Source organism: Gobio gobio (genome assembly GCF_949357685.1).
Source record: "Gobio gobio genome assembly, chromosome: 17".
In the NCBI taxonomy this organism is placed as follows: domain Eukaryota; kingdom Metazoa; phylum Chordata; class Actinopteri; order Cypriniformes; family Gobionidae; genus Gobio; species Gobio gobio.
Genome location: NC_137110.1, coordinates 11174459 through 11198413, shown reverse-complemented (window position 1 = coordinate 11198413; position 23955 = coordinate 11174459). Strand labels below are relative to the sequence as shown.

At 41.6% G+C, this 23955-nt stretch overlaps 1 protein-coding gene across 1 annotated transcript in view; it reads right to left on the bottom strand.

Annotated features, from left to right (window-relative positions):
- cntn3b (contactin 3b) overlaps nucleotides 1-21977 on the bottom strand; it is a gene marked incomplete at its 3' end in the record, with an annotated part of 92395 nt that extends 70418 nt beyond the window's left edge. The window contains exon 1 of the mRNA XM_079840223.1: nucleotides 21644-21977. The remainder of the gene's footprint in view (nucleotides 1-21643) is intronic.
- Between the last annotated feature and the right edge of the window lie 1978 nt (nucleotides 21978-23955).

Genomic DNA, 23955 nt, shown 5'->3' with positions numbered 1-23955 from the left:
TGTGCAGAAAATCAATGCAATGATGTTTTGAGTGTAAATGACAGATGGAAGCGACGCTCCGATGGAAGAATAAAACAAGAAAGCAGACAGTTAGAAACCCCCTACTGTTAACTCCTAACAAAATATTCATTCCACATTTTAAAAGAAACTAGCAACTGCTTTTGAGAATGTCTGAGTTTGTTGGGTAGCCTGATGCAGTCTAAATTATGCATTATTATTCATGATACCGAAGAAACAAACAGAAACCTGCAACATCAGAGAAATCAGGGGGCTGGAATTTGTTGACCTCAAAAGCTACTTTCTCTTGACTATTAATAGGAGCTAGAAGCCAACCTAAATACTGTTAGCCGCTTTCACTAGCACATAGCATTCCTCCCACATATACAGGCAAAATGACATCTTCGGGGGCCCTGCGTAGGGTTGAATCTGACAGAATAATTCGCAATGACTTCTCAGAGGACCTTTCATTTTGATTACCAGAAATGCAGGCATTTACATATGAGGTTCATGCATATCTCAATTACAATGTGATGCCATCTTGCAGGAAATATTCTTGCATTCGAAATGGAACAAAAAGCAGGGGTCTCAAAGTGCTATTTTTTTAATTTTTTTTAGTTGAACTACTTTAAACTTAACACATCATCAAAATTTTGCTTTCATGATGCTGAAGACACAATGTGTGCAAAAACCAACTATTAAAGGGGTCATATAATGGTACATGCACTTTTACAAGTTGATTGCACGGAAATGTGTGTTGGCAGTGCCTGTACACAACCATCCTATAATGATACAAAATCCATCTAATGATTTTTTAAAAATCTTCTTATACAGTATGTTTTCCCCTGTCTCAAATCGAGCCGTCTGACCGTGTGGCATCACATAGTGCCCGCTTGCACGCTTGCACGCTTCACGATGAATGCGGCTAAAGTTTACAGGCTAAGTTACATTACGGCATGCTCTCTATGTATGACATTCTCAATATAATTCATAATCCCACGTTTATAATGGTGATAAAGTTAACATGGTAACAATGAACTAACTATACATCAGTAAACACATAGCATTCGTATCTCACTATGCTACCATGCCAGTACATACAAAGATAGATCAAAGTGACATTACGTTAACCAACCAATAAGAAACGTCCTGTTCGAACTTCGTTGGGGCCGTCATCTTGTTCCAGGTCAGACTCTGGTTCAAATTGATACGGTTGCACAGATGTGACTCAGAGACTCCCGTTGCCTTTCTTTCTCAAAAATATACCCTATAACTATTGTCAAGGCAACACTCCACGTGTGTTGTGTCGAACGCCCCACAGAACAGAGGGGTGGGGTGAGCGAAGCTCATTATCATTTAAAGTCACATGCACTGAAATGGCTTGCTGAAAACAGAGCTGTTTTTGACCAGGTAAAATTAGTGTTTTCTTACAATACTAATGAGAATTTTTAATTAAAGTATATTACAAACTTTTCATTTAGACACTAAAGAATCATATTAACTTGTAAAAATGGCATTATATGATCCCTTAAAAAAAAGACTGTAACATGTAACAAAAAGACACAATGTTTATTCAGGTGCATGGTCCAAAAGGGTTGTACCTGGTCTCTTAAGGAGTCATGGGTATGTTTTGGGCGTAACATGCAATAAACCATTCAGAGTCTAATCTCTCATTCCCTTTAAAAGCCAGTTGTGCTTGAAGAGGAATCCTTTTATTTTTAATATTTAAAAATGTTTGTGTGCTGCTGCGCGTCCCTGTGTGTGTAATAATCAGACTGTACGTGTGTTGTGCACCCGCCTATAGGCGCATATTACTAACGTGTAAGTAACACAAAAAATACTGCGCTATTGACTTTAGACCAGGTTTTTGTTGGTCAATGGCACAGTCATTTACAGTTGCCTCAACATAGCAACATGCCAACAATGTGCCTGAACACACCTTGTTTTCAGACCAGCACGCCCATGGGCGAACAGATGTTCCTGACAGAACCATTTTTCTTAGTGTGATTTCATCATTTTAAAATCCTGTTTTCACTATAAAAAACTTTGTGAAATTGAACGCTTCCAAAGCACAGCATTTAGTTTTTATTTTGAGTGTACTTAAAAAAATGACAATTTAAGCTTTGTAAAGACATATCGTTCATGTCTGTGAGCCCAAAAATGACGAATGACTTCAAAAATGAAGTTGTTTTACACTGCCATGGGGAAAAATTCAGCAAAACGTTGCTGAACGTTGCTGAACGTGGGCACGTTTCTCGGTTTCAGAGGGTTAAAGGTTCTTTATTGAACCATAGATGTCTAAAGAACCTTTATATTTAAAAATGTATATCACTTATCTTTTTTACTTATTGTTCACTGTACAGTAGCGATGCTTTATATGCTGCCCTTTTATATGCTATCATATGGGCTTCTGGATCAAAAAGCTACATTTACTATGTTTAATTAATACTCATAGATGTTTTCTAGACAAGCTGGAAAGCACTTTGGGATTTGTATAACATTTCACAAGGAGCTCACTCCTGCGAGTATTGGAGATTTTCTTTTATTTGCTTTATTTTGCTTTGAAAATCCCTAACTGTCACAGTTCCAGCTCTATGGCCTGAGGCAATATGATTTTTTTAAATTCATTTTACAGAACCAGTTAGTCAGCCTTTATTAAACACCCTGAGGTTTCAAACCAGTTGAAGCTATACATACTTATCTCTTATACTTATGTTTAATAAAGCTTACTCATTTCTGGTATCCTGGCCCTTTACATCAATAAACGCATGAAGGCTTAGAAGAAGGGTAATCTGCTATCTATGCATAATAATTGCATAATCTTCAGAGGAGCCCCTTGTTTAGCGCTGTATCCTAGTGGGGATAACTGCTGGGTGTCTGTCGTAATTGCAGGGACAGGGGGTCTCTGGGTGGATTTGCCTGGTGTCTTTTAAGTTTGGGGGCGCATTATGCCGCAGGAAACTCTGTCAGATTGGATTACACAGCTCGGCTTTTTACACAGGACAAGAGGGAAGAGAAACCGTAGCTATAGTCCTCTCATGAAAAGCATTTCAGTTGTCATTGTTTCTCATTGTGACCTCTGCATGTAACCTCAATGCAGTGGCGTTACTTTGTTTTAAAAAGTGAGTGGAACAGGAGTGTGTGTGTGTGGGACTGGGGCGGGGGAGGGGGGATAAATTAAACTCAATTTCAGTATCGTGCCAGAGATTCTGCATTCACATTTTTTCTCATTAAAACCAAAGATGTAGAGAGTCTCCGCAACGCCATTAAGCGATAGTTTGAAGCACTCGTCTGTGTGAAGACTGTCCACGAGTGCCAAGACAACACTGTTATCTTCCGCCACTGATAATAGCGGCAACGAGCACTCAGCATGATTTCAAAAACAACACATTCCAGCGCCAGATCGCCTCTTTTTTAACACTAACAGACAAATTGCAAATCAAGAGATGTTTCTTTTGTACTACAAACATCCGTGCTGCAAGATGTTTCAAAATGGGGTGGGGACAATATAGAACCATGGCAAAAAGTGGTGGGGTGCAAATTACGCCTATGCCTGCATGCAACAAAAAAGCACGCTAACAGGAACACCAACAAAATAAAGGACTCACACACCACAGCAAGGCTTTCAAGGACAGATTTCTGTTGGAAAAATGTGGGTTAACAAAAATGAATGTATTTTGCAAATTGTGTGCACGTCACATCCAGCAACACAAGAGAGAGGGCATGAATTGCAATTACAACTAATCTCTCATGAGCTTCACAAAAACTGAGCTGTGTGGTGTCATTTTCCACCAGCTTCCACCAACTATCTTATTAAGCAAAATGATGAGCATTCAACTGTCTAATGTAATGAGGCAGTGCGGCATCACCTCAGCAACAGTGCTATGCAATTGCAAACCATTGCATGCTTCTATTGCACCAGTAAATGTGATCCCTTCTTGGATAGCACGAATATTGTTTTGGCATATATTTGATATAAAAAGTGGATAAAGGCATATGTTTTGCCCAAGAGAATGAATTGTAATTCATGCTGATTTCATACGTGTCAAGATCTGAGGACTGGACCAACATGCAACATGAGGTCTACATGTAAATATAATCGGGTAACACAATGTATTCCATAGATGATCAACGGTATGGGGTGTGTTGATAAATATGCAGAGCACTGTTGGTCTCATTATGGTGCATGATATGCTAGCAACCCACTGGTTGATGATAAAAACTATACATTGAGTATAAACTAGATTCTATAGATGTTGATTTTGTGGTTGGTTATGCAATAAATTCTACATGTAAATCTGATTCAATACCTGAATACCTGTGATTTATGTTACTGTTTAAAAAAAAAGACATATAAAAATAATAGTTTGTGTAAACAAGTGTTTATTATTTGACAGCCCAATGTTTGCAACAATTAGGTCTATTAAACGTATTGAAAGACATAACAGGTTTCATTTTGTTTTTAGCATAGGCAAAATAACATGTTGTAAAATAGCGAAACATTATAACCTTAACATCCTCATCTTTGTTGTTGAACAGTATGTGCATACATATATTAATAAAATAATTTTAACAGTTAGCCTAGGGGTATTATATAACATTAGCCACCTTTAGTATAAAAACAATAATGAATCTGTACTCACATCAGATCTTCACTCAACCGGTTCACGATAGTTTATAATAAAATAAGACAAAATTCATGTATAGTCTTATTGCTGTCTTCGTCCTTCTGCCAAATACTCTCTTTGGTCGGAGTTATGGCTCAGTGGTTTGTGTTAAGAAAAAAAAAGCTTGTCAACATGTGAAGGATGCAGAATGGAAGACCTAGTGTGTTCCTGGATCACATCCTTGTTGGTCCTGGAACAATATTTTATTAACATTTTATTAACATTAATATTTTATTAGTTTTAGTTCATCAGATTTTAGGGCTAGGTTTAGGCTAGTGGTACTCAACTGTTAAGTTGCAACTCAGACAGCCCTGAAAACTATGGTTTTTGGCTGGAATGTTGTTCCAAAACCAAAAACTAATGTTGATTAATGAACATGTCCTACTTGGCAAACTCAGTCATCTCTTGACAAACTGAAGTTCTGAAACCATCGCCGTCATGCTCTTGAGCAAGCCACTTAACCCCAGGTTACTCTAGGGGGATTTTCTCTTTAATAAGTGTGCTTTAAGATGCTTTGGGGAAAAGGGTCAGTTGAACCTGCCTTATGTGTACATTTAGACTATAATTACTGTAGATCAACTGCTTGGTGGTAAAATTTGGTGTAGGTTCTGGTTTCGTACTTGTTACGTTCTTGTGTTTGTTGTTCCCGAGTCTTTCTTCTTTTTTACTTTCACTTTCTTAGTCCCGTCCTATTGGCCCTCGACGCTCACCTGGTCCCGTGTTCCTGTGACGTCTCCGACAAGCTCTCCAATCCGGCCGGTGCCCGTGGCATAAAAGTGGAGAGAAGACGCTACTCGCGAGGCCCAATTCGCGTGAAATGTTGTTTTGTGGTGACTGCCCGTGTGTAATGATTTAGCATGGCCTCTGTCTCGTCTCCATTGGTTTTACCTTTGTTTTGGTACTATATGTACGAGGTTGAAGAAAGGGACAGGTAAGAATGTCGCGCAATATACATTGTGCACATAGGATTTACTCTGTATTAGACACACTAGGTTAGTGGCGAGTTCCACTCGTTGTATTTCTGTGTTTCGGTAGCTAGTATAGGTCAGGTAGGCGTCTGAGACGTGAAGATGTTATTTTTTGTCATATTTCCTTTTGATAGTTAGGTTAGAGACTGGGCCATAAGTTAGTATTGTGTTTTGTTTTGTTTATTTTGTTTATTTGGACACCGCCCACGTTCCTTCTCCAATTCTCTCACTTTGTCTTTTTGTGAATTTTGGTTGCGAGTTGTTCTGTTGGCTTGTTTCAGTTTGTGCATATTTCTATTATTATTATTATTGTTAATATTATCATAATTATTGTTATTGTTAGGGTTATCATTACTATTATTATTCACTTGTTTTCATTTCTAAATAAACTCTTGGCAAATTCATTCGGTGTTGTCACTTGTGCCTTTACATCGCAACTGGTTTTTTTATATGCCAGCAGATGTGGAATTCTTTTCCGTTAATGTTACTCCCCTTGTACCCCGCTAATTGACCATCTTAGGGGTCGTAACAGTACTCCTGCTATAAATCATCAGTTTTTGTAACAATGTGGTTGGCTGTATATTTTCTTTAAGCCAATGGTAATAAATCATGTTCCATGCATGACCATCAAGCCATAGCAATTCAAGATAGAAAAGCCATTTGCTACAACCAGTGTTGGTATTGTTAACTATTTAAAAACAGTTTCAGTTAATTTAAATAAAGCTGAAATAAAATAAAATAAAACTATTAGATGAAAAACTTTAACTTAAAAAACTTACATGAAAAGAAAATAGTGCCTAAAATAAGTTTGTTATAGTACTAAAGTTACTAAAACACTGAAATATTAATAAAATAGCTGCAGGCAGCAATTAAGGGTCAAGCACCACAGAGGCAGAATGGAGAGCTAAAAATCAAAGCAGTGTGCATCATACTAACTTGGTTTAAAGGCCATAAATACAATCACTTGTAATGTGACATAATTGCTTATTAATTTTGATCAATAGGTGTCGCTGACACCAAATTGATCCAGTCTGGTCAGTGCTGGGTGACAATTACGCACAGAGTTTGGTGTCAATATGTCAAATCTTTCCAGAGATACAGCCTCAGATGTAGTTTGCAATTATACCATCAAATTTGTTGATGCAGTAAAAGAAAACATCATCTATCGACACGAAATCCATAACTTTTTGCCAGCATGGTCTGAGGATGATCTGACTCGAATTTGGGGAAAATCGGACAAATGGTCTAGGAAGAGTTTGAAAAAGTAGTTATTTAAAGAGAATTAAAATGGTGGACAGGAAGTTTGGCCGACTATGGCAGAATTTGCGTCTATGTTCTCAGTATAACCAAAGGAATCTATTAAAACCAGTTTCAATAAAATAGGCTAATTTAATGAATTTTCTTTATTTTTAGTGAATTATAATTTTGACGACAAGGTAGCACTGTCTCGAAACATTTTGAGTACCATCAGGACATGGTGTCAATGACATTTACCACGGTTTGGTAACGATATTCTAATGCGTTCGTAAAATATAGAATTTTACAACAAAAATCTAATGGCCAATGCCCAAAATAGGATATCGTTTGACTTGGCATTCTTCACCCAATCTAAAGAGAAGCTTTGGGATTTTTGACCAAACCGTATAACATTTTTGTAAACAAAAATAGCTATTTTTCAAATCTCCTCACCATTAAGTGACACTGTGCCGAAACTGGGCAGGCATCATCAGGTCATGGTTGTCATAACACACACCAATTTAGGTCTAAATACATTAAAGCATTGTGGAAATATAGCCCCAAGTTCATTCTGGCGTGCTCTTTGTCAAATTTATTTGCGCATTATTTGAAATTTGTTTGACTAATCAACTTGAATTCCATGTTTGTTTGTTTTTTGTTATTGTTTTTTTTTTTTTTTTTTCATGGTTTGAGCAAATCAGAGCAATGGTCTAGGAGGAGTTTGAAAAATGTTTTTTGACGCAAAATGGCGTCATAGGGTGCAATGAAACGTCTTCAGCCAAGGAAACGAGTAATCAATTTCTAGAACTTGTGCTTCAAAAGTTATTAGCATAAACAAGAATGCGACCTTGGACAGTTGGTGGCGCTAGGGGGATTGAGGTATAGACTCCAAAATTGCTGTGGTTAATGTCTGCCCTTTATCTATGTGCCAAATTTCACAGCATTTTGTGTGAAATGAAAAAGAAAAACTACACAGCTAGCATAGTTTAAGCAATAGCCTATCTTGTACTATTATTAGTTATCAATCAGAGGAATAAAACTTTCAACAAGTAGGCTAGATTTTAAATGATTGTTTCCCTGTAAATCATTAGCTTAATTGAGAAACATGCTATAAATGTACATAATATAATTTAATAAAGTTATTTGTGTCATTCCAGAGAAAGCACCCAGAGAAAATGAAAGATTAGGAAAACTGCATTGCTCAGTGAAGTAAGAGAAAAAAGGAGACTCCATCTTCTAAGTAAGCAATGCAGTATTGACCAGATCATTTCATTATCAGGGGAAGCCAGACACGACCGGTCTCAAGACCATTCTCAGTAGTTGAACAAACTGTCTTCAAGACCCTGCTTAACACTCTTCACTTCACTGCGACTTTGATGTCAAGACCAACGGTGAGTTTGAGAATTCAGGAAGCATGAATGTCAGAAAAGCCATAACGGCTAAGCTTAGGAACGGTGAGTTTGTGTCAACAACAACAGACTGTTGGAGTGTGAGGGAGAGAAGCTACATCAGGGTCACTGCTCACTGGCTTGATGAGGAGACACTAGACCGGAGATCTGCTATGTATCAGAGGGAGCCACACAGTTGATGTACTTGCATCTACCCTTGATGAAACCCACAGCCAATATCACATCCGTGACAAGATTGTAAGAACAACTACATACAGGGGGTCTAATCTTTGGAAGGCCTTCAGAGTCTTTGGGGCTCAGGAAGATACTGACGTGACAGCAGCTGACACTGAGACTGATGATGGCATTGATGATGACACTGAACATGAAGAGGAAGCAGAGTTTAGAATATCATCTTCCAAAACACCAGCGATGTGCATGTCAGCTGTTAAACCTATAGTGGCAACAGCAGATGCTTCTGCAGCTGAAACTCAGAATGTGACCTACAGAAAGCTATCACACTCTGCTTTTTGCCATTGCTATGTGGAACAAAACTGCAAGATCTTCAACAGCTTCTGAGGTAGTGGACGCTGAGTGCTACCCGCAGTGGTAATTTCACTTCAGACAAACCAAACTCAATGATGTTCACTATACCTGACTGTCGAAAGGGTGGTCCGTATAATACCAAGTTCTTCAAAATAAACATGTAAGTGCTCGTTGTAGTTATTTTACGTAATATTTTGCCTTTATAAATCAAGGTTATTACTAGAGGTTTGTTTGCATATAAATATATTATATCTTTTAGGTTGAATCCAGCTGAGACTGCCTTTCTGGCTGAGTATGTAGCAGTGAAGAAGCCTGTGACATCAGCTCTCACTGTCCTACAGTCTGAGAGCAACACCCACATGTGATGTTGTTTGAGTTCCAACTAAGGGCAAAGCTGAGGAGAATGGAGGCCTCCAGTAAATTATATTGTCACTGCTGCAAGCATTACAAGGACTCCAAAAGAGTCCTTGTAATGCTTGAGATTTGGGGAAGTGATGGATGACCCTGAGCTAATCGCAGCTGCTATCCTTATGCCAAGATTCAAGACTTCGTGGACATCTGACACCTAAATCATTGAAAGAGGTAGGATAACCTAACAGCACTTCACAATAACTTCACCTAGCTCCTGTTCTTTGTTACAGGTATAACCTAACAGCACTTTACAATAACTTCACCTAGCGCCTGTTCTTTGTTAGCCTGACGTTGTCATACTCCGATTCTAGTCAGAATAGGAGTCTGATACTGCTCCATTGGGCTGTGATTATGGGGGCGTGTTTCAACCGAACCAGGAAAGAAAATGCCTCTGCTCTCAATTGGATAGACTTACAACCAATCAGAGCAACAGAGCGACGCATATTTGTCAACAGAACTCAACTGCACGCACGCTGGAAGAAGTAGAAGAAGAAGATGAGTGTAAACGATCTTTGCTGGTGTTGTAAAAAAGAATTTAAGGATACACGGAGCACTTGCCAACACAATCATCATTTTTGAGAGAAATGGTAAAGGTGAATGCATATACGAACAAGTTCTCCGTTTAGGATTAGAATTAATTCAACCCAAGCGCTCTTTGGTGACGTGGATGATTATGTTACTGTTTATCATGTCCATCATCGCATAAAGACCGCCCTGACAATTTGATTGGTCTGAACAGCTCTGAGCATAGTTGATATTCGAACATAGTTGCTCCACAACGGATCAAGTCCAGACCGAACTTCCCGACCTCAAATGTTGTGGGCGGGGCTAAGTTCGTCTGGCATCTAGGGGTGCGTTTCCCGTACAACGATGTAACTCACTGCTTAACTACCATAGTACGATGCATCGTTGAAGAAATCAACTAGCTAGTCACGACTGTTTCCCGAAACCATATTGTCGCAAATCTGTCGTTCAACCACGTTGGTTAATGATGTCACGCAGGTGGTGGAGTATTAACTTATTGTATTTAATTAGTTTGAGATCAAATTAATTCTAGACTTTGTGCTATAAATTACAGACATGGCATCTGAGGATGAATTCTTTTTTTTCTCAGTTATTTTGCTTTATTTTCAGATTCAATCACAAGCTCGATTTTACATACTAGAGCATGTCCGCACATGCGCACTCTTCAAAAACGGTGCTTTAAATCTCTTGACAAACTAAAAGACATAATTGACATTTGTATGTATTCTAAATAAAAGATATAGGTTGTACTGAGTGTCTGAGTTGTACCTACTTTGCTCAAGGTAAGGATTTATTAAGTCCACATGTCATGCAAACAAGAAACTAAGCTTCTAACCACAGGTCGAGAGCTGTCGTTCCAACCACGCAAGTTTGCGATGCTGTTTGCGTACGTTCTTTGGAACGATGGTTTCGGGAAACACCGACTGGTTGAACTATGTTGATAACGACGGAACTTGCGACCATAGTTGGCTAACGATGCTTTTGAGAAACGCACCCCAGGCTAGATCTTTGTTACAGTGTGTACCATGTTTGTACCATTGCTCACATTTTCTTTTAACTTTCACTCTAAACACTTATTAAATGAGTCAGTATGGTGGTCATTTTTTTGTTTGTATGGTGTTTTTTTATTTAAAGTGTGTGTGGAGGGAGGGGGGGAGGGTCTTAATTTTTACTCTTTGAATAACTAACAAAACAAAATGTTAAATATATTCAGGTTACTTTTATATCTAATATGATTTATGTATAATACCTTTTGTGGGACTATCTGTAACTTGTGCATATCTTTTTCATGGTTCTGTAGTTAGTTATAGTCTACAGTACACATCAGTGAGCTTCTCAATCTTGTTCTTTTACTAAACCCAATGTTACATACAGTATATTTGTATTAAATAAGATTGAGAATAATTGATAAGGTTATCTGTGGATTTTACATAAGACAATTCGACAACATGTCATGCTGTGTGCCCCCTAGGAGCCCCAGGCCCAGAGATGTGAAAGTCTGATGAAGAGGACTTATTTTTATCAATGAAGGCAAAGCCCCGAGATGCCACAGGTTAACTGTAGGGATACCTGGCATATACCTCTAAAAACATGGAGCTTCTTCATACATTCCCATGTGTAAAAAAAACTTGTCTCTGCATTTAAATACAGGATTTCTTGCTTCAGCAAACCTGTGAATGCTCTGGGCAGCTGTTTACTGCCAAGCAAGCTAGGATTGACTTCTGGTGTGTACTCGGTGGGTTTCAACCGCAGGGACCAGGGTCTAAATGAAGTGCTGGGTAAATAATTTTATGTATATTTATGATCCGTTCAATCGCAGGAAGACGTAAAAGAGAAATCAATTCAGTATTTGCGCACTATATGAGAGGTGGCTCTCTATGCTTGCTTTGGATGTGTGTGCAGCTAACAAAACAGTGAACAAGTGGCAAATTTAGTTCTCTTTTGAGTCTTCTTGTGGCTTAAAATCACATTAAGTACTAAAGTACTTTGTAACGTAGTAACTTGAGTAGTTTTTTTAACAAACTACTTACTCTTACTTGACTGAATTTCTACTTTCAGTAAGTCTACTTAAGTGAATTATTTCTTAAGTAGCAATACTTTTACTTAAAGGGTAACTTCAGTGATTTAGCATTAAGCTTTGTATTTGAACCTGGTCATTTATGCAGTAGAAATGTGAAATTATTTTTGAATTTGGTGCCTTCTAGACTGAGAAAAGACAGAAAATTTATTTTTGTCTCATGTGGATGAAAGACAACAACTCCCAGAATGCACTTGCTTCGCTGCCCTACGAGGCCACACCGTACACCGTCGTTTTGATCTTCATAGTAATACAATCATTTCGTTCAGTTAGAGAATAAACACTACAATTAAAAACTGAACGTGTCTTTTCAATAAAGTGTGAGTGAGCAGAACGAGATTCACGCAGTAGTGTCAGATTTCATTCGAGCTCACGCAGAGCTGAGGTAACGTTAAGCGCCAGTCTGGCACGTTTTCAGATCGCATACGGAAGCTAAACTATTACAGGAATTCATTGAAAAGTTGAAACACTCACTTTGCTCTGCACCGCGCCCCTTTATGAATGATTGTCTGTCTGTGTCTTACATTCTGTGCGTGAGATCTCTCCCCTATGGGCGGGTTGAAAACATGCGGAACAGCTCCATCTAGCTCCTGTAGTCTTTAGCTTCTGGCCAAAAAATCACCCGATGACGCAAAATGACGATATTTGTGTCAACGGAGGAATTCTTCCAGAAATAAAATGCATAATTCTCTCGTCTCAGGGGGATATGAGGGGGGAAAGTACCATGATTTGATTATATTACCGGGTTTCTACTGATACAAAGCCTAATGTTAAATCCCTGAAGTTTCCCTTTAAGTAACAATTTTGTGGGGCAAGGAGAGAAAGTGCACTTCACCGAATATAGAATATAGAATGAATCTAGAATACGTCTCTCTTTTTGTGTTGTGAAACAATGAATGGGGGGACTCAAACTTTGAAGTTTCAAAGAGGTTGCTAAAACAACATAAATGATGGGATCCACCAATAATAAAACTCTCACATTTTTTTGGCTGATGATAACGTCTCGGGTTATGAATATAACCATTGTTCCCCGAGAAGGGAACGAGACACTGCATCATCGTGATGACACTTTGGGGAACGCCCCTCGCGTAAAGCGTCTGAAGAAACTGTAGGATCAGCCCAATCCGATTGGTGTTGCGTGATGACGTAGTATGTGACGGCATACCCGGAAGATACAAAGAGACGTCTGAACGTAACAGAGATAGCGTTCTTTGCGATGAAGCGAGCGCTCTGATGATTGGGTGGACACGAGACGCAGTGTCTCGTTCCCTTCTCGGGGAACAAGGGTTATAGTCATAACCCGAGACGTTCCCCTTCGAGGGAACTCGAACTGCATCATTGTGATGACACTTTGGGGAACGAGTACCAACTATCCCGCACCAATCATACCCACCCCAGTGTGAAGCTGGAAACCAGGCACAACTAGGGGGCGAGCACTCTCGCGCCAGGCGTCTCAGGGAGATGCAGACTATAATAACGAATGAAGGTGTGAGGGGTGGCCTCCCAGCCGCCTCGCAGATCTTTTGCATAGAGGCTCCAGAAAGGAGGGCCACCGAGGAGGACATGCTCCTGATAGAATGGGCCCTCACGGCTAAAGGTGAAGGCAAGTTGCGCACCCGATAAGCCATGGCTATAGCCTGGACAATCCAGTTACTGATCGTCTGCTTTGACGCAGGCAGCCCTTTCTTGGGTGAACCAAAACACACCAACAGCTGGTCTGACTTTCTCCACTGAGCAGACTTCTTCAAGTAAATCCTCAATGCCCGCACGGGGCAGAGGAGGTGAAGTCTGCTCTCTTCCGCCGTCACGTGAGGTGGAGGATGAAAAGCCTGGAGAACCACTGACCGTGCAACAATAGATGGCACCTTGGGCACGTAGCCCTGACTGGGATGCAAGATGGCCTTTACCATGCCAGGGGCAAACTCCAGGCAAGTCGGCGTGATAGCCAAGGCCTGGAGGTCCCCCACTCTCCTCAGAGAAGTGATGGCAAGGAAAAAAGCCACCTTGAAGGTCAGTATTCTCGCCTCAGCCGTCTCCGGCGGCTCAAAGGCCTCAGCCAAACCCTCGAGCACCACCGCCAGGTCCCAGGTTGGGACCCTGGAATGAGCCGCAGGCCTCATCCTCCGAGCCCCACGGAGGAATCGTACAACCAGATAGTGCCTTCCCTATGGCCCATCACTTAGAGGTGCGTGGAAAGCCCAATGGCAGCCACATACGCCTTAAGTGTGGACGGGGAAAGACCGGCGGAGAAGCGGTCTTGACGGAACTCCAGCACTGAAGCCACCGGGCAGATAACTGGGTTCACCTCCCGCTCTCTACGCCAAGTGGAAAGCATTCCACTTCAGGCTGTACAACCTCCTGCTGGAAGGAGCTCTGGAGCTGAGTAGGGTCTCTACGACACCCGCCAACAGGCCCTCTACTAGGTACTGGGCCCCCTCAAGGGCCAGACCCAGAGACCCCACACCTCTGGCCGGGGGTAGGCTTAAATCGTGCCCTCGGCCTGAGATAGCAGGTCCCTCCTCAGAGAGACCTGCCATGGGGGACCGTCCCGCAGGTAGATGATGTCGGAGAACCATACTAAAGTGGGTGCTACTAAGAGAAGGCTGATGCCCTCCCGGCGGACACGCTCCAGTACTCCCGGGAGCAGAGTGATCGGGGGAAAAGCGTACAGACGTAGCCTCGGCCACATCTGTGCCATGGCATGCAGCCCCAGCAGGGCCGGATGAGTGAGGGAGAACCACAGCGGGCAGTGGGACGTCTCTTGAGACGCGAATAGATCCACTTCCACCGGGCCCAACCGCTTGCACATAGTCTCCACCACCTCGGGGTGGAGTCGCCATTCCCCGGGCCTCAGCCCCTGCCTCGACAGGATGTCTGCTCCCTAGTTTTGGTCCCCGGGGATGTACATCGCCCTGAGGGATGACAACCTCCCCTGGGACCACAGGAGAACCTGATGCGCCAGTCTGCAAAGAGGGCGCGACCTCAGGCCCCCTTGGTGGTTTAGATACGATACTGCCGACATATTGTCGGATCGTATCAGGACATGGTGGCCGCGGAGGTCCGGGAGAAAGCTCCTCAGAGCTTTGTAGACCACCAGCATTTCCAGGCAGTTGATGTGCCAGAAAAAATGCCGGGTCTCCCACAGACCTCTGAAAAAGCGGCCTTCCATGACCGTGTCCCAACCAGTGAGGGATGCGTCTGTTGAAATGGTTTCCCGACAACATGATGCTCCCAGCACTGGCCCCCGGGACAGGAACCAAGATCTCTTCCATATGACAAGGGAACGAAGGCATCTGCGCGTTACCCTGATCATACAGAATGAATTTCCCCTCAAGGAAAGCCCCCTGGTTCACTTACGCATCAGGACATGGTGGCCGCGGAGGTCCGGGAGGAAGCTCCTCAGAGCTTAGTAAACCGCCAGCATTCCCAGGCAGTTGATGTGCCAGGAAGAATGCCGGGTCTCCCACAGACCTCTGAAAAAGCGGCCTTCCATGACCGTGTCCCAACCAGTGAGGGATGCGTCTGTTGAAACGGTTTCCCGGCAACATGATGCTCCCAGCACTGGCCCCCGGGACAGGAACCCAGGTCTCTTCCATATGACGAGGGAACGAAGGCATCTGCGCGTTACCCTGATCATACAGAATGAATTTCCCCTCAAGGAAAGCCCCCTGGTTCACTTCCGCATCAGGACATGGTGGCCGCGGAGGTCCGGGAGGAAGCTCCTCAGAGCTTTGTAGACCGCCAGCATTTCCAGGCAGTAGATGTGCCAGGAAGAATGCCGGGTCTCCAACAGACCTCTGAAAAAGCGGCCTTCCATGACCGTGTCCCAACCAGTGAGGGATGCGTCTGTTGAAACGGTTTCCCGGCAACATGATGCTCCCAGCACTGGCCCCCGGGACAGGAACCAAGGTCTCTTCCATATGACGAGGGAACTAAGGCATCTGCGCGTTACCCTGATCATACAGAATGGTCTTCCCCTCAAGGAAAACCTCCCTGGTTCCCAGCCACCACTGTAGGGGTCTCGTGCAGCAGGCCAAGAGAAATTCTGTTGGACGCAGCTGCCGCAAGTCCCAGCAGTCCTAAACTGCTGTACAGTGATGCCCGAATGGAGGAACCTGACAATGATACGCTTCGCCCCCGAAAGCGAACCTCAGGAATCCCCCGTGACACAGAAGGATGGAACATGGAAGTATGTGTCCTCTTTAGATCCACCGTGACAGACCAGTCCTCAGACTGGATCTGAACCACGACACTCAAGCATCTTGAATCTGAATCTCCTCGGAGAACGATCCAAGTACCTCCGATCTAAAGTTGGACGCAACTGGCCATCCTTCTTAGGAACTATGAAGTACCGGCTGTAGAACCCGGACTCCCTGACTGGTGGAGGAATACGTTCAAAGCCTCCTTAACCGACAGGGAGTGTACTTCCTTTTCCATTACCCGCACCTGCTCTGGGCCGACCACAATCCAGACCACCCCGTTAGACTTCGGGGGAGGGAACTGAACTGCGGCCTGTAACCCCGTTCTACAGTACGCAGGGCCCATGCAGATATATTCAGAGGCATAACCATGCGCCGAGATAATCTGCTAAGGGAACCAGCCTCTCGAGGCCGGCCTCGGGTGTCAACCGAGCCTCCTCCCCGACCCCCTGAAGCGGCTAACTGGCAGGGCGAAATCGAGGAAGATTTTCGGTGTGCGTACGCGTTTGCTGGACCGCCGCAGGTCTTGGTAGAGGCGGCTGGTGCAGCGCGCGTGCGCTGAGAAACGATGTGGCCCGAAACGTACTAGACGGCGGGAGCACAACATCGATTCCCAAAAGCTCCTCAGGGGAGGCGACCTCGATCGCTCCTACCCGGGAGAGGGGGCCGGCCAGCAGGGGCCTCATCTAAGGGAGCAGCTCGACAGGGCCGCAACCTCCAATCTTAGATGGATATCCAGACAAGTCAAACACGCTTGGGCGACAGACTGATTAAGTATCTAACTAACAAAGTCAGATAACATGACACTCAATTCCTCAGAATTAAATGTCATCATAATCACCCAAACCGTGCAACCTGGTCTGAATGATAGGCTGAGTAAAAAATACATCTAACTCCTATAGTCAGATAATATTTTAATTTAATTCCTCGGAATTAAATGCAGCCATAGTAAGGTGAAAGCGAATACTGTTCGATTATATTGTATACTGCTCGAAAATCACACGTTGCCTCAGCAACGCGGCTCAAGCAGTTATAATACAATTGGCCTTCCTCCCTTGAGAAGAAAGCCAAACAGTATCACATTTCACAAATACGGTGAACAAGGTCTGAATAATAGGCTGAATATCTAACTCCTCAAAGTCAGATCATATTTCATTTAATTCCTCAGAATAAAACGCAGCCACAATTATCAGACAATACTGCTTAATTGTATTATATACGGCTCGTAAACCACACGTTGCCTCAGCAACGCGGTTCAAGCCGTTATAATACAACTGGCTTTCATCCCTCGAGAAAAAAGCCAAACGGGCGCGAGGCTGAAACACCCGAAGGCGCACGGCAGTACGCGTCGAGATATTTCTGAATGAAAACAGCCCGCCCCCTCAGGAGCTGACTGCATGCCTCGCACCCACAGTATCCCTTCTCACCGTGTCACGTTGTATCACTCTAATAACAGACCCAAACCTGCGCGCCGCCTCGGCAACTCGAGGTTGAATCTGCATTAGGAAAGGCGAGCCTCGATACGGAGCCCATCTAATTCCTCAGAATCAGACAGCTCACGCATCGGGTCCTCCACCCCGGGGAAGGAGAACAATGGAGCTGTCACCGGGAAGGAGAAGATGCATAAGCACTCTCAAGTTCCCCTGACAGACCCATCTGCGAGTCCATGATAGATCAATGGAATTCGCGAGCCCTGTATGCTTGTGAAAACAACGTTGGTAGATAACAACACCAAATACTCTCAGACTGGTAACACAGAGCGCTAACGCTGAAGAGCAAAAAAGCTATCTCTGTTACGTTCAGACGTCTCTTTGTATCTTCCGTGTATGCCGTCACATACTACGTCATCACGCAACACCAATCGGATTGGGCTGATTCTACAGTTTCTTCAGACGCTTTACGCGAGGGGCGTTCCCCAAAGTGTCATCACGATGATGCAGTTCGAGTTCCCTCGAAGGGGAGCCATAAAATAGCTGACATTCAAATTATTTACTATTTTGTTAAAGTGCATTAAAAATGAAAATCATGTGAATTTAGGTATCACAATCTTATAATGTACAGTATGAAAAATTCATTTTAAGATTGGCTAAAGATTACTTTTAACACTGTTATTAAATTATGAGTGAGATTAAAGATTAATTATATATAATGGCAAAGGTAGTCTAACTGTAAAAACTGAGGAAATTATCATAAACAATTAAACATTGAATATATGTAAATATATAATGGCAGATCATTTGGTAGGCACCGATATATTGTGCATTCCAGCAGCTTTGCAAGAAACGAAGATTGTTCGCTGAAAATCTTCTTCATGAAAAAAAAATTTGTGACATCTAAATTGTAAACAAATTGCTCTTTTGAGTCAAATCATCAATTAATTGCTTGATCTGGTTCACAAAAAAGATTTTCAGACTGATACGGTTCTGAAGTTCACCTCAATGATTTGATCAGTTAACAGTTCACTGGAGGGGAAGATTATTAGTGAAAAAATACTAACTTGACTTCAGAAGACTTGGAATACAGCGTCACATGGACCACAAGTCAATTCCTGAAAATTTCACTTCCAGAGAAGTAAGAAAGCTTTGAAGAACATGATGACATTTTTCCTCTCGGGGTGAACTATTGCTTTAGGCCTCAACGAGAGATCAAAAAAAGATAGGGAAAATGCACAAAGATAACAAGAGAGAAAAAAAAAATAGAAGTTTGTGATCCAGACTGGAGAAAGCATATTTGAAAGATGGATATTAAGAAAGATGGATATTAAGAATATTAAGGGGGGAAAAAAACACTGTTATATAAACTAACATTACTTTCATCTCTAATGAATTCCTCCCACATGTTCAAATTTATCTTTAGTCTGTCTTTAAAATAAACTTTATACGCCACAATGAGTGAAATGGATAGTCTCGGAGGAAGCCAAGCTGTGCTGTGGAGTGGTTCGACTGAATTCTGCACACTGCTGTTTCCCAGTGTTCTCACCTCTAATTTGGCTATGCTTGTTAGCAACAAAATGAGATGAGCCATGCATCCCAGATGCATCCATAAATAAACATGAACACACGAGAGAAGGAGCCCATTCCTATCTGAATAGCAGATGTGGTGCGGATAGAGAGCCGAATGTGTATTTTCTCCTGTGCGTCCTTCCTCTCTCTGTCTCACTCCTGCGATACATAATGGCACTAAAGTTCTCAGAGCTTAGTCACACCTTTGTGAGATTATAAACCAGGCGATAGAGGCAGTGTTGCCTGGTCTGAGGAGATCCTGATAGATTATTGATCCGTCTAACACTTGTTTGAGGGTTTACTTCAGAAACAACCAACCCAGATCAGATCCCTATCATAAAAGTATTACACAAGTATGTGTTTTTACCTCCTCACTGACAAATGTAGGGTTCTCAGATTTTTTTGTCAAATTAATTTCCATTGACGTTTCCAGTCATTCCTGGTTACTGTATGGAATTCGATTAAACAACTAGTGTACAAGTGGCTCCAAACAGGACCCTCAACAGACGTTTCATGCTGACTTGCGGACAAGTTATATTCAACTGTTTACAAAAAAAGAACAATATCTAACCAATTACATATTTAGAACAAAGCAAAACTAGATTTAGTTTTTTTTTTTTTGACCTGGAAAGCACTATTCTCTGAAATTTCTCTCCATGGTCTATGTTGCGTCCGTGTGGGATGCTCAGACAATTTTGTTACGGGTGACTAGTATCAGAATGGAGTTTTTATTTTTATCCCTTATGCATTGTATCCTGACACTGAGGAGATATGAGGTTATCTGCAGTAAGAGTGATGTTTGTGCCGCATGTGATCTTCTGCCCTACATGACTGAGATCAGTGTGCAGTTCACCTAATAAATCACATGTGCAACTACTACAGAAGCATAGGGTGCGCTCAGTATTAAAATAAAATTCACATAAAACAACAGCTGATTCAATTTTAAAAATGTTGCACTGTAGTTGATATGTCATAGGCCAAATAACATATGGGTCATCATGCCAACATGTCGGATGTAGCTACTAGGAATAGTACTCTGGGAATATATCGCTACCACACACCTGCACCTGGAGAACGCCCATCATCGATCCAGAAGTAACCCAGACAGCAAATAGTGTCGGCCCGGATCCGACCCATATCTGGCCCACATCTGGTACACTTGTAATCCACATTTACCAGATGTGGCCCAGATCTGGGCCGACACTATGTTGCTCTCTGCGAAGTCCTCTATTGAATGTATTGCTTTGAAGGTTTCGGACACAGATTGTCCTGCAATAGAGCTACACACGTGTACGATCAGTTGTCTGATTTATTCTTGAACTTGATGCGTTTATGATTAGTGAATCAAAAACATAACGTGCGATGAGCGTAGTATATGATTCCTGAATAGATTACTTTCTTGTGGTCCAGTCTTTTTAGTGAATCAAAAGAGATTCATTCTTTTCAGTGAATAACATGCAGCGGGGTAGTCTGATTCCTGAACGAATGACTCGTATGATCTGATTCTTTTGTCGTGAGTTGAACTATAATCGCTGAATCGCAACTTTGCAAGTTATTCATTTTATGAACTGTTATGTTGTATGAGACTCAAATGCAGTGATGCCAGTAACGCGTTACTCTAATCTGACTACTTTTCCAAACCAGTAATCAGATTAAAGTAATTTATCCAAGTCACTGAGGGTTACTATTTTTGTCATTTTCCTTAGTAAAAATAGGCTATATATTTTTGCTTTCTTCTTGTGTCTCGGGGAGAGTATTTATGTTAAGTGAAGTCAAGAAAGACTGTCTTTATTATATTTTTTATTAAAACGTTTTTTTTTTTCAGGAAATATTTTTTAATTTCAACTTAAAATGTCAGGAGATACATTTTTGAACGTTACTGTTAAAAATGCACTTCCAATAAAGTGAGTGTTGGCAAAAATGGTTTTCATTTGTATGTTGAGGCGGCAGGGGTGTTGTCAGCAACTGCTGAATGTAACTAATAAAGTAACTTGTAATCTAACTTAGTTGCAGTTGCTTTTTCAAAATCAAGTAATCTGTAAAGTATAAGTTACTTTTTAAAGGAGTAATCAGATTACTTATTCAAAGTAACTGTGGCAACACTGCTCAAATGTAATCATTGTTGATGAGATATGTTATGTTCTAGTGGTATCAAATGATTGAATGAATGAAATGTCACGTTTTGTGTTTTATATTTGATATTACTCTAAAAAAAAGGCTATGAAGTCTAAATCCGTTTAAACGCCTTGTAAATAATTATAGACTATAGCACGTATTGTTTATATTTAGATTATCTGTTCTTTTGAAATCTGAAATGATCGCATCGACTGCCGAGTAGGCTAAATTCATTAATAGTTGCATTTCTTTCTTTTTTTTCCCTCATGCTTTCCTTAAAAGTAGGCTACTAAATCTCGGAATTGGACATTTCAGTGAAATTTCATAGGCTACTAGAAGTCATTGGGGTCGTCAAACTGCGCTTGCTTTTCGCATTTAATGTAGGCTATTTCATTATTCACAACGATGTCCATAATGCATAATTTACATTATTGGGACTTCTCGAATAAAACTTGGGCATACAGTTTAACTTTGAATAATCTTGTAGAAGTGTAGCAAATGAATCAACTCACCGTGATGCGCTCCCGTTCACTGTATTCCGAGTCAAAATTAGAGAAGACGTGGGAATTTACTCCATATTCAGTGATGGGATGAACCTCGGCACCTCTAACCCCCTAATGTCGTCGGCAACATCTTTCCTGATATCGTTCTCTCACTTTTAGTAGCAAATAAATGCCCTCTAAATCGAAGACTGTGTAGAGACGGTCAGGAGAAGGAGGTTTATTCCCTCTCGTGCACAGAGATGCTCCTCGTATTCCCGCAAGCGCCCCGCAATTAGTCCACGAATCACAGCGCTCCGGCTTATCCACTGCACACACGTGCCCCGTGATCGGTTCCGACCAGCAGAGTGATCCAAAAGACGGTTGGTTAGGTATATACGATGCGTATCTCCTCCTCCAGCAGTCGCTCAGTGGATGAAATGCGCAGTTGTGGTACCTAACATGCTGCTGCACCTCTAGCTGAGAGTGTCTCTGTAAGCACGCCCAAAATTCAATGAGCAAAGTGCCTCAAAGGGAAGATTTTTATGTGATAGTGATCATTTTGCGTCACTTGTCTAACTCCTGACCTCCCGGTGCCGTTTCTGCGTTGTGATATCGTAATTAAAAATGGGATGTCATAAACTGGACCCTTAAGAATTTCATTTGCAATCCTGCAATATTAGAACTGTAGTAATGGTCTGCTTAAATTCCCCTTACATTTGCATTTGCGTATGTGTGTGTGCTATGCTGAGATATGACAAGGACAGCTAAGGATAAACCTAATATGTAAAAAGATTAATTTGTTCCACAAAAAAAACGTCCCTGTAGCATTTTCGGTTAGTTCACAGCTCGACTGAGATGGGTGCTAGTTGTCTCACGTTTTACTCCTGTGACTATTTCTCAGGGCAGGTTTATTTTTGAAAATCAATTATACACACAAACCTTAAAGCCTTGGTTGCAAAAAAAAAAAAAGAAGAAAAAAAAAAAATAGAAAAGCAATTAAACATGCCCACCATGAAAAGATACAGTTCATTGAACACACATCAATCAACCCGATGGGGCAGGTTGTCACATTATAAAAAAAAACATTTAAGAAACAGCAAAAATTCATATATTAAAAAATGGCTTGAAAGCAGCCATTTTAATTAATAAAGATAATAAAATTACAACATGTAAAACATATGTGACAACTTACCCCAATAAAACGAAAACCAACCTTGAGCTTTCATTTTGTGTACAAGATGATATTGTAATTTTTGTTTGGATGACATAATTCTTTAATTATTATAATTTACTGCAAGATGAAACCAACATACAAAGATACAATTGGACTTTTGCCCCAAAACCTTATAGGTACTGACATACAGTATAGCCCTTTAGTACTTCCATGTGTGACAATTAGCCCCAGTCTCCCATGATTTAAACTGACTATGAAACCAGTGAATGTCAGATAACCCTACCATTCCAGGTCATTTGGAATTCAGCTACAAAACAGCACACCCTACTGCTGAATGCCTCCATAACACAGTCACTTTTCCTCTTCTGAACCTTGCACAACCTTTGTCCTTCAGTGCTGTACACCGCTGAAAAAAATAGCTTAATCCAGCCTGAGGTGGTTTGCTGGATCTAGCTGGCTGGTTTCTGCTATCCAGACTGGTTTGAATGGTTTTGGGGAGTTTTGGCCACCTCAGGGAACCAAGCTTAAACCAGACTGAAAACCAACTAAGCAGTGCTGTAGTAGTACTCGATTTTGATCAAGTCCAGACTTAGAATCAAGTTCGTCTTAAGCCTGAGTCCAAGGCCTTATTTTCTAGTTGAGACCGATTTATTAGAGTCTAAGTCCAAATGCTCCTGAAATATGGACTTGCGTCTATGTCCAGACTCGATAACTACAGCACTATTACTACAACTCAGCAGCTATTGCAGAATCCATTTACTGTTACTCTTACACTCTTTGAAAATACCTGGATAAAACCTCATATGAGTGAACAGAGTGAACCAAACACTTAACAGTGTCAATCAATAAAGCATGAGGTATCTGAAGACTGATTCATGGCATGGTTTGTAGCACAGAGATGTCGTTTTTTTCTTTGACCCTGTGTCAAAGAGCAGCGTGGTTTCTAGGAATCAACGAAAAAGAGAGGAGACAGTTATGAGATATGGAGCAAAAGGTCTTTGAGAAATGTCTGGTAAATAATAGCAGTTTTTCATTTAATTATGTGCACTGGACCTTGAGGAGCTCCTCATCTAGGGAAGAAAACATGTTCGGTTGACAACCGCATGACCCGTTGCTTTGTGAGACCCTCAGTAAAGCCGAATGGTTGACTGCACCGGCTAGTGTTATG